We start from the raw sequence: 19,784 nt of genomic DNA, 5'->3' as shown, positions 1-19,784 counted from the left end.
ATATCTGTGTTTCTTCGTGAATTCGAGGGCGCGAGGAATCCAGTAAAGAAGGAATAGTGCATCGGAAAAGAGATAGCCGTAACACAAAAGAAAATCCTGTCGTTTCCATAGAAACGTTACTCGATTTAGAAGGAGACGTCATAGAATCCATAGTTTTTCATAGGGACGCAATTTCTGTGTTTATTCGTCAATGTGAGGGCGCGAGGAATGTAGTAAAGAAGGAATAGTCATCGGAATGGAGATTATCGTATCCCAAAAGAAAATCCTGTCGCTGTTATAGAAACGTTCCTCGATTTAGAAGGAGACGTCATAGAATACATAGTTTTCCATAGGGACGCAATTTCTGTGTTTATTCGTGAATGTGAGGGCGCGAGGAATGAGGTAAAGAAGGAATATTGCATGGGAAAGGAGATAGTCGTATCCCAAAAGAAAATCCTGTGGTTTCCCTAGAAACGTTCCTCGATTTAGAAGGAGACAACATAGAATCCATAGTTTTTCATAGGGACGCAATTTCTGTGTTTATTGGTCAATGTGAGGGCGCGAGGAATGCAGTAAACAAGGAATAATGCATCGGAAATGAGATAGCCGTATCCCAAAAGTGAAATCTCTCGATTCCATAGAAACGTTCCTAGATTAAGAAGGAGACGTCATAGAAACCATATTTTTTCATATGGACGCTATTATTGTGTTTATTCGTCAGTGTGAGGGAGCGAGGAATGCAGTAAAGAGGGGATAGTGCATCGGAAAGGAGATAGTCGTACACCAAAAGAAAATCCTAACGTTTCCATAGAAAAGTTCCTCGATTTAGAAGCAGACGTCATAGAATCCATAGTTTTTCATAGTTACGCAATTTCTGTGTTTATTCGTCAATGTGAGGGCGCGAGGAATGCAGTAAAGAAGGAATAATGCATCGGAAATGAGATAGTCGTAACACAAAAGTGAAATCTCTCGTTTCCATAGATACGTTCCTCGATTTAGAAGGATACGTCATAGAAACCATATTTTTTCATAAGGACGCTATTATTGTGTTTAATCGTCAGTGTGAGGGAGCGAGGAATGCAGTAAAGAGGGGATAGTGCATCGGAAAGGAGATAGTTGTATCCCAAAAGAAAATCCTGTCGTTTCCATAGAAACGTTCCTCGATTTAGAAGCTGACGTCAAAATATCCATAGTTTTTCATAGGAACGCAATTTCTGTGTTTATTCGTCAATGTTAGGGCGCGAGGAATGCAGTAAAGAAGGAATAGTGCATCGGAAAGGAGATAGCCGTATCCCAACAGAAAGTCCTGTAGTTTCCATAGAAACGTTCCTCGATTTAGAAGGAGACGTCATAGTATTAATAGTTTTTCATAGGGACGACATTTCTGTGTTTATATGTGAATTCGAGGGCGAGGGGAATGCTGTAAAGAAGGAATAGTGCATCGGAAAGGAGATAGCCGTATCACAAAAGAATATCCCGTCGTTTCCATAGAAACGTTCCTTGATATAGAAGGAGACTTCATAGAATCCCTAGTTTTTCATAGGGACGCAATTTCTGTAATTCTTCGTCAATGTGAGGGCGCGAGGAATGCAGTAAAGAAGGAATAGTGCATCTGAAAGGAGATAGTCGTATCCCAAAAGAAAACCTGTTGTTACCTTGGAAACGTTCCTCGATTTAGAAGGAGACGTCATAGAATCCATAGTTTTTCATAGGTACGCAATTTCTGTGTTTATTATTCAATGTGAGGGCGCGAGTAATGCAGTAAAGATGGAATAGTCATCGGAAAGGAGACAATCGTATCCCAAAACAAAATCTCCCTTTTCCATAGAAACGTTCCTCGATTTGGAAGGAGACGTCATAGAAACCATATTTTTTTATAGGGACGCCATTATTATGTTTATTCGTCAGTGTGAAGGCGCGAGGAATGCAGTAAAGAAGGAATAGTGCATCGTAAAAGAGATAGCCGTATCACAAAAAAAAATCCTGGCGTTTCCATAGAAACGTTCCTCGATTTAGAAGCAGACATCATGGAATCCATAGTTAGTCATAGGGACGCAATTTCTGTGTTTATTCGTCAATGTGAGGGCGCGAGGAATGCAGTAACGAAGGAATAGTCATCGGAATGGAGATAATCGTATCCCAAAAGAAAATCCTGTAGTTTTTATAGAAACGTTCCTCGATTTAGAAGGAGACGTCATAGAATCCATAGTTTTTCATAGGGACGCAATTTCTGTGTTTATTCGTCAATGTGAGGGCGCGAGGAATGCAGTAAAGAAGGAATAGTGCATGGGAAAGGAGATAGTCGTATCCCAAAAGAAAATCTTGTGGTTTCCCTAGAAACGTTCCTCGATTTACAAGGAGACATCATAGAATCCATAGTTTTTCATAGGGACGCAATTTCTGTGTTTATTCGTCAATGTGATGGCGCGAGGAATGCAGTAAAGATGGAATAATACATCGGAAATGAGATAGACGTATCCCAAAAGTGAAATCTCTCGTTACCATAGAAACGTTCCTCGATTTAGAAGGAGACATCATAGAATCCATAGTTTTTCATAGGGACGCAATTTCTGTGTTTATTCGTCAATGTGAGGGCGCGAAGAATGCAGTAAAGAAGGAATAATGCATCGGAAAGGAGATAGCCGTATCCCAAAAGTAAAATCTCTCGTTTCCATAGAAACGTTCCTCGATTTAGAAGGAGACGTCATAGAAAACATATTTTTTCTTAAGGAAGCAATTATTGTGTTTATTCGTGAGTGTGTGGGCGCGAGGAATGCAGTAAAGAAGGGATAGTGCATCGGAAAGGAGATAGTCGTATCCCAAAAAAAATCCTGTCGTTTCCATAGAAACGTTCCTCGATTTAGAAGGAGACATCATAGAATACATAGTTTTTCATAGGAACGCAATTTCTGTGTTTATTCGCCAATGTTAGGGCGCGAAGAATGCAGTAAAGAAGGAATAGTGCATCGGAAAGGAGATAGCCGTATCCCAACAGAAAATCCTGTAGTTTCCATAGAAACGTTTCTCGGTTTAGAAGGAGACGTCATAGAATTAATAGTGGTTCATAGGGACGCAATTTCTGTGTTTATTCGTGAATTCGAGGGCGCGAGGAATGCAGTAAAGAAGGAATAGTGCATCGGAAAGGAGGTAGCCGTATCACAAAAGATAAATCTATCGTTTCCATAGAAACGTTCCTCTAATTAGAAGGAGACGTCATAGAAGCCATATTTTTTCATAGGGACGTTATTATTGTGTATATACGTCAGTGTGAGTGCGCGAGAAATGCAGTAAAGAAGGGATAGTGCATCGGACAGGAGATAGTCGTATCCCAAAAGAAAATCCTGTCGTTTCCATGGAAACGTTCCTCGATTTAGATGGAGACGTCATAGAATCCATAGTTTTTCATAATAACGCAATTTCTGTGTTTATTCGTCAATGTTAGGGCGCGAGGAATGCAGTAAAGAAGGAACAGTGCATTGGAAAGGAGATAGTCGTATCCCAAAAGAAAATCCTGTCGTTTCCATGGAAACGTTCCTCGATTTAGAAGGAGACGTCATAGAATCCGTAGTTATTCATAGGTACGCAATTTCTGTGTTTATTCGTCAATGTGAGGGCACGAGGAATGCAGTAAAGAAGGAATAGTAATCGGAAAGGAGATAATCGTATTCCAAAAGAAAATCCTGTCGTTTGAATAGAAACATTCCTCGATTTAGAAGGAGACGTCATTGAATCCATAGTTTTTCAAAGTGACGCAATTTCTGTGTTTATTCGTCAATTCGAGGGTGCGAGGAATGCAGTAAAGAAGGAATAGTGCATCGGAAAGGAGATAGCCGTATCCCAAAAGAAAATCCTGTCGTTTCCATAGAAACGTTCCTCGATTTAGAAGGAGATGCCAAAGAATTAATAGTTTTTTATAGGGACGCAATTTCTGTGTTTATTCGTCAATTCGAGTGCGCGAGGAATGCAGCAAAGAAGGAATAGTGCATCGGAAAGGAGATAGCCGTATCCCGAAAGAAAATCCTGTCGCTTCCATAGAAGCGTTCCTCGATTTAGATCGAGACGTCATAGAATCCACAGTTTTTCATAGGGACGCAATTTCTGTGTTTATTCGTCAATGTGAGTTCGCGAGGAATGCAGTAAAGAAGGAATAGTCATCGGAAAGGAGATAATCGTATCCCAAAAGAAAATCCTGTCGTTTTAATAGAAATGTTCCTCGATTTAGAAGGAGACGTCATAGAATCCATAGTATTTCATAGGGACGCAATTTCTGTGTTTATTCGTCAATGTGAGTGCGCGAGGAATGCAGTAAAGAAGGAATAATGCATCGGAAAGGAGATAGCCGTATCCCAAAAGTAAAATCTCTCGTTTCCATAGAAACGTTCCTCGATTTAAAAGGAGACGTCATAGAAAACCTATTTTTTCATAAGGCGCTATTATTGCGTTTATTTGTCAGTGTGAGCTCGCGAGAAAAGCAGTAAAGAAGGGATAGTGCATCGGACAGGAGATAGTCGTATCCCAAAAGAAAATCCTGTCGTTTCCATGAAAACGTTCCTCGATTTAGAAGGAGACGTCATAGAATCCATAGTTTTTCATAATAACGCAATTTCTGTGTTTATTCCTGAATGTTAGGGCGCGAGGAATGCAGTAAAGAAGGAACAGTGCATCGGAAAGGAGATAGTCGTATCCCAAAAGAAAATCCTGTCGTTTCCATGGAAACGTTCCTCGATTTAGAAGGAGACGTCATAGAATCCGTAGTTTTTCATAGGTACGCAATTTCTGTGTTTATTCGTCAATGTGAGAGCGCGAGGAATGCAGTAAAGAAGGAATAGTAATCGGAAAGGAGATAATCGTATCCCAAAAGAAAATCCTGTCCTTTTCATAGAAACGTTCCTCGTTTTAGAAGGAGACGCCAAAGAATTAATAGTTTTTTAAAGGGACGCAATTTCTGTGTTTATTCGGCAATTCGAGGGCGCGAGGATTGCAGCAAAGAAGGAATAGTGCATCGGAAAGGAGATAGCCGTATCCCGAAAGAAAATCCTGTCGCTTCCATAGAAGCGTTCCTCGCTTTAGAACAAAACGTCATAGAATCCACAGTTTTTCATAGGGACGCAATTTCTGTGTATATTCGACAATGTGAGTTCGCGAGGAATGCAGTAAAGAAGGAATAGTCATCGGAAAGGAGATAATCGTATCCCAAAAGAAAATCCTGTCGTTTTTATAGAAACGTTCCTCGATTTAGAAGGAGACGTCATAGAATTAATAGTTTTTCATAGGGACGCAATTTCTGTGTTTATTCGTCAATGTGAGGGCGCGAGGAATGCAGTAAAGAAGGAATAGTGCATCGGAAAGGAGATAGACGTATCCCAAAAGAAAAATCTCTCGTTCCCATAGAAACGTTCCTCGATTTAGAAGGAGATGTCATAGAAACCATATTTTTTCATAGGGACGCTATTATTGTGTTTATTCCTCAGTGTGAGGGCGCGAGGAATGCAGTAAAGAAGGGATAGTGCATCGGAAAGGAGATAGTCGTATCCCAAAAGGAAATCCTGTGGTTTCCATAGAAACGTTCCTCGATTTAGAAGGAGATATCATAGAATCCATAGTTTTTCATAGGGACGCATTTTCTGTGTTTATTCGTCAATGTGAGGGCGCGAGGAATGCAGTAAAGAAGGAATAATGCATCGGAAAGGAGATAGCCGTATCCCAAAAGTAAAATCTATCGTTTCCATAGAAACGTTCCTCGATTTAGAAGGAGACGTCATAGAAAACATATTTTTCCATAAGGACGCTATTATTGTGTTTATTCGTCAGTGTGAGGGCGCGAGGAATGCAGTAAAGAAGGGATAGTGCATCGGAGAGGAGATATTCGTATCCCGAAAGAAAATCCTGTCGTTTCCATGGAATCGTTCCTCGATTTAGAAGGAGACGTCATAGAGTCCACAGTTTTTCATAGGGACGCAATTTCTGTGTTTATTCGTCAATGTGAGGGCTCGAGGAATGGACTAAAGAAGGAATAGTAATCGGAAAGGAGATAATCGTATTCCAAAAGAAAATCCTGTCGTTTCAATAGAAACATTCCTCGATTTAGAAGGAGACGTCATAGAATCCATAGTTTTTTCAAAGGGACGCAATTTCTGTGTTTATTCGTCAATTCGAGGGCGCGAGGAATGCAGTAAAGAAGGAATAGTGCATCGGAAAGGAGATAGCCGTATCCCAAAAGAAAATCCTGTCGTTTCCATAGAAACGTTCCTCGATTTAGAAGGAGACGCCCAAGAATTAATAGTTTTTCATAGGGACGCAATTTCTGTGTTTATTCGTCAATGTGAGGGCGCGAGGAATGCAGTAAAGAAGGAATAGTCATCGGAAAGGAGATAATCGTATCCCAAAAGAAAATCCTGTAGTTTTTATAGAAACGTTCCTCGATTTAGAAGGAGACGTCATAGAATCCATAGTTTTTCATAATAACGCATTTTCTGTGTTTATTCGTCAATGTTAGGGCGCGAGGAATGCAGTAAAGAAGGAACAGTGCATCGGAGAGGAGATAGTCGTATCCCAAAAGAAAATCCTGTCGTTTCCATGGAATCGTTCCTCGATTTAGAAGGAGACGTCATAGAGTCCACAGTTTTTCATAGGGACGCAATTTCTGTGTTTATTCGTCAATGTGAGGGCTCGAGGAATGGAGTAAAGAAGGAATAGTAATCGGAAAGGAGATAATCGTATTCCAAAAGAAAATCCTGTCGTTTCAATAGAAACATTCCTCGATTTAGAAGGAGACGTCATAGAATCCATAGTTTTTTCAAAGGGACGCAATTTCTGTGTTTATTCGTCAATTCGAGGGCGCGAGGAATGCAGTAAAGAAGGAATAGTGCATCGGAAAGGAGATAGTCGTATCCCAAAAGAAAATCCTGTCGTTTCCATTGAAACGTTCCTCGATTTAGAAGGAGACGCCCAAGAATTAATAGTTTTTCATAGGGACGCAATTTCTGTGTTTATTCGTCAATGTGAGGGCGCGAGGAATGCAGTAAAGAAGGAATAGTCATCGGAAAGGAGATAATCGTATCCCAAAAGAAAATCCTGTAGTTTTTATAGAAACTTTCCTCGATTTAGAAGGAGACGTCATAGAATCCATAGTTTTTCATAGGGACGCAATTTCTGTGTTTATTCGCCAATGTGAGGGCGCGAGGAATGCAGTAGAGAAGGAATAGTGCATCGGAAAGGAGATAGACGTATCCCAAAACAAAAATCTCTCGTTCCCATAGAAACGTTCCTCGATTTAGAAGGAGACGTCATAGAAGCCATATTTTTTCATAGGGACGCTATTATTGTGTATATACGTCAGTGTGAGGGCGCGAGGAATGCAGTCCAGAAGGAATAGTGCATCGGAAAGGAGATTGTCGTACCCCAAAAGAAAATCCTGTCGTTTCCATAGAAACGTTCCTCCATTTAGAAGGAGACGTCATAGAATCCATAGTTTTTCATAGGGACGCAATTTCTGTGTTTATTCGTCAGTGTGAGGGCGCGAGGAATGCAGTAAAGAAGGGATAGTGCATCGGAAATGAGATAGTCGTATCCCAACAGAAAATCCTGTAGTTTCCATAGAAACGTTCCTCGATTTAGATGGAGACGTCATAGAATTAATAGTTGTTCATAGGGACGCAATTTCTGTGTTTATTCGTGAATTCGAGGGCGCGAGGTATGCAGTAAAGAAGGAATAGTGCATCGGAAAGGAGATAGCCGTATCACAAAAGATAATTATGTCGTTTCAATAGAAACGTTCCTCGATTTAGAAGGAGACTTCATAGAATCCATAGTATTCATAGGGACGCAATTTCTGTGTTTATTCGTCAATGTGAGGGCGCGAGGAATGCAGTAAAGAAGGAATAGTGCATCGGAAAGTAGATAGCCGGATCCCAAAAGATAAATCTATCGTTTCCATAGAAGCGTTCCTCTATTTAGAAGGAGACGTCATAGAAGCCATATTTTTTCATAGGGACGCTATTATTGTGTATATACGTCAGTGTGACGGCACGAGGAATGCAGTATAGAAGGAATAGTGCATCGGAAAGGAGATAGTCGTACCCCAAAAGAAAATCCTGTCGTTTCCATAGAAACGTTCCTCGATTTAGAAGGAGACGCCAAAGAATTAATAGTTTTTTATAGGGACGCAATTTCTGTGTTTATTCGTCAATTCGAGGGCGCGAGGAATGCAGCAAAGAAGGAATAGTGCATCGGAAAGGAGATAGCTGTATCCCGAAAGAAGATCCTGTCGCTTCCATTGAAGCGTTCCTCGATTTAGAACGAGACGTCATAGAATCCACAGTTTTTCATAGGGACGCAATTTCTGTGTTTATTCGTCAATGTGAGGGCGCGAGGAATGCAGTAAAGAAGGAATAGTCATCGGAAAGGAGATAATCGTATCCCAAAAGAAAATCCTGTAGTTTTTATAGAAACGTTCCTCGATTTAGAAGGAGACGTCATAGAATCCATAGTTTTTCATAGGGACGCAATTTCTGTGTTTACTCGCCAATGTGAGGGCGCGAGGAATGCAGTAGAGAAGGAATAGTGCATCGGAAAGGAGATAGACGTATCCCCAAAGAAAAATCTCTCGTTCCCATAGAAACGTTCCTCGATTTAGAAGGAGACGTCATAGAAGCCATATTTTTTCATAGGGACGCTATTATTGAGTATATACGTCAGTGTGAGGGCGCGAGGAATGCAGTCAAGAAGGAATAGTGCATCGGAAAGGAGATTGTCGTACCCCAAAAGAAAATCCTGTCGTTTCCATAGAAACGTTCCTCGATTTAGAAGGAGACGTCATAGAATCCATAGTTTTTCATAATAACGCAATTTCTGTGTTTATTCGTCAATGTTAGGGCGCGAGGAATGCAGTAAAGAAGGAATAGTGCATCGGAAAGGAGATAGTCGTATCCCAAAAGAAAATCCTGTCGTTTCCATGGAAACGTTCCTCGATTTAGAAGGAGACGTCATAGAATCCGTAGTTATTCATAGGTACGCAATTTCTGTGTTTATTCGTCAATGTGAGGGCACGAGGAATGCAGTAAAGAAGGAATAGTAATCGGAAAGGAGATAATCGTATTCCAAAAGAAAATCCTGTCGTTTGAATAGAAACATTCCTCGATTTAGAAGGAGACGTCATTGAATCCATAGTTTTTCAAAGTGACGCAATTTCTGTGTTTATTCGTCAATTCGAGGGTGCGAGGAATGCAGTAAAGAAGGAATAGTGCATCGGAAAGGAGATAGCCGTATCCCAAAAGAAAATCCTGTCGTTTCCATAGAAACGTTCCTCGATTTAGAAGGAGATGCCAAAGAATTAATAGTTTTTTATAGGGACGCAATTTCTGTGTTTATTCGTCAATTCGAGTGCGCGAGGAATGCAGCAAAGAAGGAATAGTGCATCGGAAAGGAGATAGCCGTATCCCGAAAGAAAATCCTGTCGCTTCCATAGAAGCGTTCCTCGATTTAGATCGAGACGTCATAGAATCCACAGTTTTTCATAGGGACGCAATTTCTGTGTTTATTCGTCAATGTGAGTTCGCGAGGAATGCAGTAAAGAAGGAATAGTCATCGGAAAGGAGATAATCGTATCCCAAAAGAAAATCCTGTCGTTTTAATAGAAATGTTCCTCGATTTAGAAGGAGACGTCATAGAATCCATAGTATTTCATAGGGACGCAATTTCTGTGTTTATTCGTCAATGTGAGTGCGCGAGGAATGCAGTAAAGAAGGAATAATGCATCGGAAAGGAGATAGCCGTATCCCAAAAGTAAAATCTCTCGTTTCCATAGAAACGTTCCTCGATTTAAAAGGAGACGTCATAGAAAACCTATTTTTTCATAAGGCGCTATTATTGTGTTTATTTGTCAGTGTGAGCTCGCGAGAAAAGCAGTAAAGAAGGGATAGTGCATCGGACAGGAGATAGTCGTATCCCAAAAGAAAATCCTGTCGTTTCCATGAAAACGTTCCTCGATTTAGAAGGAGACGTCATAGAATCCATAGTTTTTCATAATAACGCAATTTCTGTGTTTATTCCTGAATGTTAGGGCGCGAGGAATGCAGTAAAGAAGGAACAGTGCATCGGAAAGGAGATAGTCGTATCCCAAAAGAAAATCCTGTCGTTTCCATGGAAACGTTCCTCGATTTAGAAGGAGACGTCATAGAATCCGTAGTTTTTCATAGGTACGCAATTTCTGTGTTTATTCGTCAATGTGAGAGCGCGAGGAATGCAGTAAAGAAGGAATAGTAATCGGAAAGGAGATAATCGTATCCCAAAAGAAAATCCTGTCCTTTTCATAGAAACGTTCCTCGTTTTAGAAGGAGACGCCAAAGAATTAATAGTTTTTTAAAGGGACGCAATTTCTGTGTTTATTCGGCAATTCGAGGGCGCGAGGATTGCAGCAAAGAAGGAATAGTGCATCGGAAAGGAGATAGCCGTATCCCGAAAGAAAATCCTGTCGCTTCCATAGAAGCGTTCCTCGCTTTAGAACAAAACGTCATAGAATCCACAGTTTTTCATAGGGACGCAATTTCTGTGTATATTCGACAATGTGAGTTCGCGAGGAATGCAGTAAAGAAGGAATAGTCATCGGAAAGGAGATAATCGTATCCCAAAAGAAAATCCTGTCGTTTTTATAGAAACGTTCCTCGATTTAGAAGGAGACGTCATAGAATTAATAGTTTTTCATAGGGACGCAATTTCTGTGTTTATTCGTCAATGTGAGGGCGCGAGGAATGCAGTAAAGAAGGAATAGTGCATCGGAAAGGAGATAGACGTATCCCAAAAGAAAAATCTCTCGTTCCCATAGAAACGTTCCTCGATTTAGAAGGAGATGTCATAGAAACCATATTTTTTCATAGGGACGCTATTATTGTGTTTATTCCTCAGTGTGAGGGCGCGAGGAATGCAGTAAAGAAGGGATAGTGCATCGGAAAGGAGATAGTCGTATCCCAAAAGGAAATCCTGTGGTTTCCATAGAAACGTTCCTCGATTTAGAAGGAGATATCATAGAATCCATAGTTTTTCATAGGGACGCATTTTCTGTGTTTATTCGTCAATGTGAGGGCGCGAGGAATGCAGTAAAGAAGGAATAATGCATCGGAAAGGAGATAGCCGTATCCCAAAAGTAAAATCTATCGTTTCCATAAAAACGTTCCTCGATTTAGAAGGAGACGTCATAGAAAACATATTTTTCCATAAGAACGCTATTATTGTGTTTATTCGTCAGTGTGAGGGCGCGAGGAATGCAGTAAAGAAGGGATAGTGCATCGGAAAGGAGATAATCGTATCCCAAAAGAAAATCCTGTAGTTTTTATAGAAACGTTCCTCGATTTAGAAGGAGACGTCATAGAATTCATAGTTTTTCATAGGGACGCAATTTCTGTGTTTATTCGCCAATGTGAGGGCGCGAGGAATGCAGTAGAGATGGAATAGTGCATCGGAAAGGAGATAGACGTATTCCAAAAGAAAAATCTCTCGTTCCCATAGAAACGTTCCTCGATTTAGAAGGAGACGTCATAGAAGCCATATTTTTTCATAGGGACGCATTTTCTGTGTTTATTCGTCAATGTGAGGGCGCGAGGAATGCAGTAAAGAAGGAACAGTGCATCGGAGAGGAGATATTCGTATCCCGAAAGAAAATCCTGTCGTTTCCATGGAATCGTTCCTCGATTTAGAAGGAGACGTCATAGAGTCCACAGTTTTTCATAGGGACGCAATTTCTGTGTTTATTCGTCAATGTGAGGGCTCGAGGAATGGACTAAAGAAGGAATAGTAATCGGAAAGGAGATAATCGTATTCCAAAAGAAAATCCTGTCGTTTCAATAGAAACATTCCTCGATTTAGAAGGAGACGTCATAGAATCCATAGTTTTTTCAAAGGGACGCAATTTCTGTGTTTATTCGTCAATTCGAGGGCGCGAGGAATGCAGTAAAGAAGGAATAGTGCATCGGAAAGGAGATAGCCGTATCCCAAAAGAAAATCCTGTCGTTTCCATAGAAACGTTCCTCGATTTAGAAGGAGACGCCCAAGAATTAATAGTTTTTCATAGGGACGCAATTTCTGTGTTTATTCGTCAATGTGAGGGCGCGAGGAATGCAGTAAAGAAGGAATAGTCATCGGAAAGGAGATAATCGTATCCCAAAAGAAAATCCTGTAGTTTTTATAGAAACGTTCCTCGATTTAGAAGGAGACGTCATAGAATCCATAGTTTTTCATAATAACGCATTTTCTGTGTTTATTCGTCAATGTTAGGGCGCGAGGAATGCAGTAAAGAAGGAACAGTGCATCGGAGAGGAGATAGTCGTATCCCAAAAGAAAATCCTGTCGTTTCCATGGAATCGTTCCTCGATTTAGAAGGAGACGTCATAGAGTCCACAGTTTTTCATAGGGACGCAATTTCTGTGTTTATTCGTCAATGTGAGGGCTCGAGGAATGGAGTAAAGAAGGAATAGTAATCGGAAAGCAGATAATCGTATTCCAAAAGAAAATCCTGTCGTTTCAATAGAAACATTCCTCGATTTAGAAGGAGACGTCATAGAATCCATAGTTTTTTCAAAGGGACGCAATTTCTGTGTTTATTCGTCAATTCGAGGGCGCGAGGAATGCAGTAAAGAAGGAATAGTGCATCGGAAAGGAGATAGTCGTATCCCAAAAGAAAATCCTGTCGTTTCCATTGAAACGTTCCTCGATTTAGAAGGAGACGCCCAAGAATTAATAGTTTTTCATAGGGACGCAATTTCTGTGTTTATTCGTCAATGTGAGGGCGCGAGGAATGCAGTAAAGAAGGAATAGTCATCGGAAAGGAGATAATCGTATCCCAAAAGAAAATCCTGTAGTTTTTATAGAAACTTTCCTCGATTTAGAAGGAGACGTCATAGAATCCATAGTTTATCATAGGGACGCAATTTCTGTGTTGATTCGCCAATGTGAGGGCGCGAGGAATGCAGTAGAGAAGGAATAGTGCATCGGAAAGGAGATAGACGTATCCCAAAACAAAAATCTCTCGTTCCCATAGAAACGTTCCTCGATTTAGAAGGAGACGTCATAGAAGCCATATTTTTTCATAGGGACGCTATTATTGTGTATATACGTCAGTGTGAGGGCGCGAGGAATGCAGTCAAGAAGGAATAGTGCATCGGAAAGGAGATTGTCGTACCCCAAAAGAAAATCCTGTCGTTTCCATAGAAACGTTCCTCCATTTAGAAGGAGACGTCATAGAATCCATAGTTTTTCATAGGGACGCAATTTCTGTGTTTATTCGTCAGTGTGAGGGCGCGAGGAATGCAGTAAAGAAGGGATAGTGCATCGGAAATGAGATAGTCGTATCCCAACAGAAAATCCTGTAGTTTCCATAGAAACGTTCCTCGATTTAGATGGAGACGTCATAGAATTAATAGTTGTTCATAGGGACGCAATTTCTGTGTTTATTCGTGAATTCGAGGGCGCGAGGTATGCAGTAAAGAAGGAATAGTGCATCGGAAAGGAGATAGCCGTATCACAAAAGATAATTATGTCGTTTCAATAGAAACGTTCCTCGATTTAGAAGGAGACTTCATAGAATCCATAGTATTCATAGGGACGCAATTTCTGTGTTTATTCGTCAATGTGAGGGCGCGAGGAATGCAGTAAAGAAGGAATAGTGCATCGGAAAGTAGATAGCCGGATCCCAAAAGATAAATCTATCGTTTCCATAGAAGCGTTCCTCTATTTAGAAGGAGACGTCATAGAAGCCATATTTTTTCATAGGGACGCTATTATTGTGTATATACGTCAGTGTGACGGCACGAGGAATGCAGTATAGAAGGAATAGTGCATCGGAAAGGAGATAGTCGTACCCCAAAAGAAAATCCTGTCGTTTCCATAGAAACGTTCCTCGATTTAGAAGGAGACGCCAAAGAATTAATAGTTTTTTATAGGGACGCAATTTCTGTGTTTATTCGTCAATTCGAGGGCGCGAGGAATGCAGCAAAGAAGGAATAGTGCATCGGAAAGGAGATAGCTGTATCCCGAAAGAAGATCCTGTCGCTTCCATTGAAGCGTTCCTCGATTTAGAACGAGACGTCATAGAATCCACAGTTTTTCATAGGGACGCAATTTCTGTGTTTATTCGTCAATGTGAGGGCGCGAGGAATGCAGTAAAGAAGGAATAGTCATCGGAAAGGAGATAATCGTATCCCAAAAGAAAATCCTGTAGTTTTTATAGAAACGTTCCTCGATTTAGAAGGAGACGTCATAGAATCCATAGTTTTTCATAGGGACGCAATTTCTGTGTTTACTCGCCAATGTGAGGGCGCGAGGAATGCAGTAGAGAAGGAATAGTGCATCGGAAAGGAGATAGACGTATCCCCAAAGAAAAATCTCTCGTTCCCATAGAAACGTTCCTCGATTTAGAAGGAGACGTCATAGAAGCCATATTTTTTCATAGGGACGCTATTATTGAGTATATACGTCAGTGTGAGGGCGCGAGGAATGCAGTCAAGAAGGAATAGTGCATCGGAAAGGAGATTGTCGTACCCCAAAAGAAAATCCTGTCGTTTCCATAGAAACGTTCCTCGATTTAGAAGGAGACGTCATAGAATCCATAGTTTTTCATAATAACGCAATTTCTGTGTATATTCGTCAATGTTAGGGCGCGAGGAATGCAGTAAAGAAGGAATAGTGCATCGGAAAGGAGATAGTCGTATCCCAACAGAAAATCCTGTAGTTTCCATAGAAACGTTCCTCGATTTAGATGGAGACGTCATAGAATTAATAGTTGTTCATAGGGACGCAATTTCTGTGTTTATTCGTGAATTCGAGGGCGCCAGGTATGCAGTAAAGAAGGAATAGTGCATCGGAAACGAGATAGACGTATCACAAAAGATAATTATGTCGTTTCAATAGAAACGTTCCTCGATTTAGAAGGAGACTTCATAGAATCCATAGTATTCATAGGGACGCAATTTCTGTGTTTATTCGTCAATGTGAGGGCGCGAGGAATGCAGTAAAGAAGGAATATTGCATCGGAAAGGAGATAGCCGTATCCCAAAAGATAAATCTATCGTTTCCATAGAAGCGTTCCTCTATTTCGAAGGAGACGTCATAGAAGCCATATTTTTTCATAGGGACGCTATTATTGTGTATATACGTCAGTGTGAGGGCGCGAGGAATGCAGTATAGAAGGAATAGTGCATCGGAAAGGAGATAGTCGTACCCCAAAAGAAAATCCTGTCGTTTCCATAGAAGCGTTCCTCGATTTAGAAGGAGACGTCATAGAATCCATAGTTTTTCATAGGGACGCTATTTCTGTGTTTATTCGTCAATGTGAGGGCGCGAGGAATGAAGTAAAGAAGGAATAGTGCATCGGAAAGGAGATAGCCGTATCCCAAAAAAAAAAAAAAAATCTCTCGTTTCCATAGAAACGTTCCTCGATTTAGAACGAGACGTCATAGAATCCACAGTTTTTCATAGGGACGCAATTTCAGTGTTTATTCGTCAATGTGAGGGCGCGAGGAATGCAGTAAAGAAGGAATTGTCATCGGAAAGGAGATACTCGTATCCCAAAAGAAAATCCTGTCGTTTTTATAGAAACGTTCCTCGATTTAGAAGGAGACGTCATAGAAACCATATTTTTTCATAGGGACGCTATTATTGTGTTTATTCTTCAGTGTGAGGGCGCGAGGAATGCAGTAAAGATGGAATAGTGCATCGGAAAGGAGATAGTCGTATCCCAAAAGGAAATCCTGTGGTTTCCCTAGAAACGTTCCTCGATTTAGAAGGAGACGTCACAGAATCCATAGTTTTGCATAGGGACGCAATATCTGTGTTTATTCATCAATGTGAGGGCGCGAGGAATGCAGTAAAGAAGGAATAATGCATCGGAAAGGAGATAGCCGTATCCCAAAAGTAAAATCTCCCGTTTCCATAGAAACGTTCCTCGATTTAGAAGGAGTCGCCATAGAAAACATATTTTTTCGTAAGGACGCTATTATTGTGTTTATTCGTTAGTGTGAGGGCGCGAGGAGTGCAGTAAAGAATGGATAGTGCATCGGAAAGGAGATAACCGTATCACAACAGAAAATCCTGTAGTTTCCATAGAAACGTTCCTCGATTTAGAAGGTGACGTCATAGAATTAATAGTTGTTCATAGGGATGCAATATCTGTGTTTATTCGTCAAAGTGAGGGCGCGAGGAATGCAGTAAAGAAGGAATAGTCATCGGAAAGGAGATAACCGTATCCCAAAAGAAAATCCTGTCGTTTCCATAGAAACGTTCCTCGATTTAGAAGGAGACGTCATGGAATCCATAGTTTTTCATAGGAACTCAATTTCTGTGTTTATTCGTCAATGTTAGGGCGCGAAGAATGCAGTAAAGAAGGAATAGTGCATCGGAAAGGAGATAACCGTATCACAACAGAAAATCCTGTAGTTTCCATAGAAACGTTCCTCGATTTAGAAGGTGACGTCATAGAATTAATAGTTGCTCATAGGGACGCAATTTCTGTGTTTATTCGTGAATTCGAGGGCGCGAGGAATGCAGTAATGAAGGAATAGTGCATCGGAAAGGAGATAGCCGTATCACAAAAGAAAATCCTGTCGCCTCCATAGAAACGTGCCTCGATTTAGAAGGAGACTTCATAGAATCCATACTTTTCATAGGGACGCAATTTCTGTGTTTATTCGTCAATGTGAGGGCGCGAGGAATGCAGTAAGGAAGGAATAGTTCATCGGAAAGGAGATAGCCGTATCCCAAAAGATAAATCTATCGTTTCCATAGAAACGTTCCTCTATTTAGAAGGAGACGTCATAGAAACCATATTTTTTCATAGGGACGCTATTATTGTGTATATACGTCAGTATGAGGGCGCGAGGAATGCAGTAAAGAAGGAATAGTCATCGGAAAGGCAATAATCGTATCCCAAAAGAAAATCCTGTCGTTTTTATAGAAACGTTCCTCGATTTAGAAGGAGACGTCATAGAATCCATAGTTTTCCATAGGGACGCAATTTCAGTGTTTATTCGTCAAAGTGAGGGCGCGAGGAATGCAGTAAAGAAGGAATAGTGCATCGGAAAGGAGATAGCCGTATCTCAAAAGAAAAATCTCTCGGTCCCATAGAAACGTTCCTCGATTGAGAAGGAGACATCGTAGAAACCATATTTTTTCATAGTGACGCTATTATTGTGTTTATTCGTCAGTGTGATGGCGCGAGTAATGCAGTAAAGAAGGAATAGTGCATCGGACAGGAGATAGTCGTACCCTAAAGAAAATCCTGTCGTTTCCATAGAAACGTTCCTCGATTTAGAAGGAGACGTCATAGAATCCATAGTTTTTCATAATAACGCAATTTCTGTGGTTATTCGTCAATGTTGGGGCGCGTGGAATGCAGTAAAGAAGGAACAGTGCATCGGAGAGGAGATAGTCGTATCCCAAAAGAAAATCCTGTCGTTTCCATGGAAACGTTCCTCGATTTAGAAGGAGACGTCATAGAGTCCACAGTTTTTCATAGGGACGCAATTTCTGTGTTTATTCGTCAATGTGAGGGCTCGAGGAATGCAGTAAAGAAGGAATAGTAATCGGAAAGGAGATAATCGTATTCAAAAAGAAAATCCTGTCGTTTCAATAGAAACATTCCTCGATTTAGAAGGAGACGTCATAGAATCCATAGTTTTTCAAAGGGGCGCAATTTCTGAGTTTATTCGTCAATTCGAGAGCGCGAGGAATGCAGTAAAGAAGGAATAGTGCATCGGAAAGGAGATAGCCGTATCCCAAAAGAAAATCCTGTCGTTTCCATAGAAACGTTCCTCGATTTAGTAGGAGACGCCAATGAATTAATAGTTTTTATAGGGACGCAATTTCTGTGTTTATTCGTCAATTCGAGGGCGCGAGGAATGCAGCAAAGAAGGAATAGTGCATCGGAAAGGAGATAGCCGTATCCCGAAAGAAGATCCTGTCGCTTCCATAGAAGCGTTCCTCGATTTAGAACGAGACGTCATAGAATCCACAGTTTTTCATAGGGACGCAATTTCTGTGTTTATTCGTCAATGTGAGGGCGCGAGGATTGCAGTAAAGAAGGAATAGTCATCGGAAAGGAGATAATCGTACCCCAAAAGAAAATCCTGTCGTTTCAATAGAAACATTCCTCGATTTAGAAGGAGACGTCATAGAATCCATAGATTTTCATAGGGACGCAATTTCTGTGTTTGTTCGCCAATGTGAGGGCGCGAGGAATGCAGTAGAGGGGGAATAGTGCATCGGAAAGGAGATAGACGTATCACAAAAGAAAAATCTCTCGTTCCCACAGAAACGTTCCTCGATTTAGAAGGAGACGTCATAGAAGTCATATTTTTTCATAGGGACGCTATTATTGTGTATATACGTCAGTGTGAGGGCGCGAGGAATGCAGTCAAGGACGAATAGTGCATCGGAAAGGAGATAGTCGTACCCCAAAAGAAAATCCTGTCGTTTCCATAGAAACGTTCCTCGATTTAGAAGGAGACGTCATAGAATCCATAGTATTTCATAGGGACGCTATCTCTGTGTTTATTCGTCAATGTGAGGGCGCGAGGAATGAAGTAAAGAAGGAATAGTGCATCGGAAAGGAGATAGACGTATCCCTTAAGAAAATCCTGTCGTTTCCATAGAAACGTTCCTCGATTTAGAAGGAGACGTCATAGAATCCATAGTTTTTCATAATAACGCAATTTCTGTGTTTATTCGTCAATGTTAGAGCGCGAGGAATGCAGTAAAGTAGGAATAGTGCATCGGAAAGGAGATAGTCGTATCCCAAGAGAAAATCCTGTCGTTTCCATGGAAACGTTCCTCGATTTAGAAGGAGACGTCATAGAATCCGTAGTTTTTCATAGGGACGCAATTTCTGTGTTTATTCGTCAATGTGAGGGCGCGAGGAATGCAGTAAAGAAGGAGTAGTCATCGGAAAGGAGATAATCGTATCCCAAAAGAAAATCCTGTCGTTTTTATAGAAACGTTCCTCGATTTAGAAGGAGACGTCATAGAATGCATAGTTTTTCATAGGGACGCAATTTCTGTTTTTATACCTCAATGTGAGGGCGCGAGGAATGCAGTAAAGGAGGAATAGTGCATCGGAAAGGAGATAGCCGTATCCCAAAAGAAAAATCTCGCGTTCCCATATAAACGTTCCTCGATTTAGAAGGAGACATCATAGGAACCATATTTTTTCATAGGGACGCTATTATTGTGTTTATTCGTCAGTGTGAGGGCGAGAGGAATGCAGTAAAGAAGGGATAGTGCATCGGAAAGGAGATAGTCGTATCCCAACAGAAAATCCTGTAGTTTCCATAGAAACGTTCCTCGATTTAGAAGGAGACGTCATAGAATTAATAGTTGTTCATAGGGACGCAATTTCTGTGTTTATTCGTGAATTCGAGGGCGCGAGGTATGCAGTAAAGAAGGAATAGTGCATCGGAAAGGAGATAGCCGTATCACAAAAGAAAATCCTGTCGTTCCAATGGAAACGTTCCTCGATTTGGAAGGAGACTTCATAGAATCCACAGTTTTCATAGGGACGCAATTTCTGTGTTTATTCGTCAATGTGAGGGCGCGAGGAATGCAGTAAAGAAGGAATAGTGCATCGGAAAGGAGATAGCCGTATCCCAAAAGATAAATCTATCGTTTCCATAGAAGCATTCCTCTATTTAGAAGGAGATGTCATAGAAGCCATATTTTTTCATAGGGACGCTATTAATGTGTATATACGTCAGTGTGAGGGCGCGAGGAATGCAGTAAAGAAGGAATAGTGCATCGGAAAGGAGATAGTCGTACCCCAAAAGAAA

This window comes from Schistocerca cancellata, unplaced genomic scaffold (assembly GCF_023864275.1).
Source record: "Schistocerca cancellata isolate TAMUIC-IGC-003103 unplaced genomic scaffold, iqSchCanc2.1 HiC_scaffold_718, whole genome shotgun sequence".
Taxonomy (NCBI): domain Eukaryota; kingdom Metazoa; phylum Arthropoda; class Insecta; order Orthoptera; family Acrididae; genus Schistocerca; species Schistocerca cancellata.
This window is presented reverse-complemented; position numbering follows the sequence as displayed.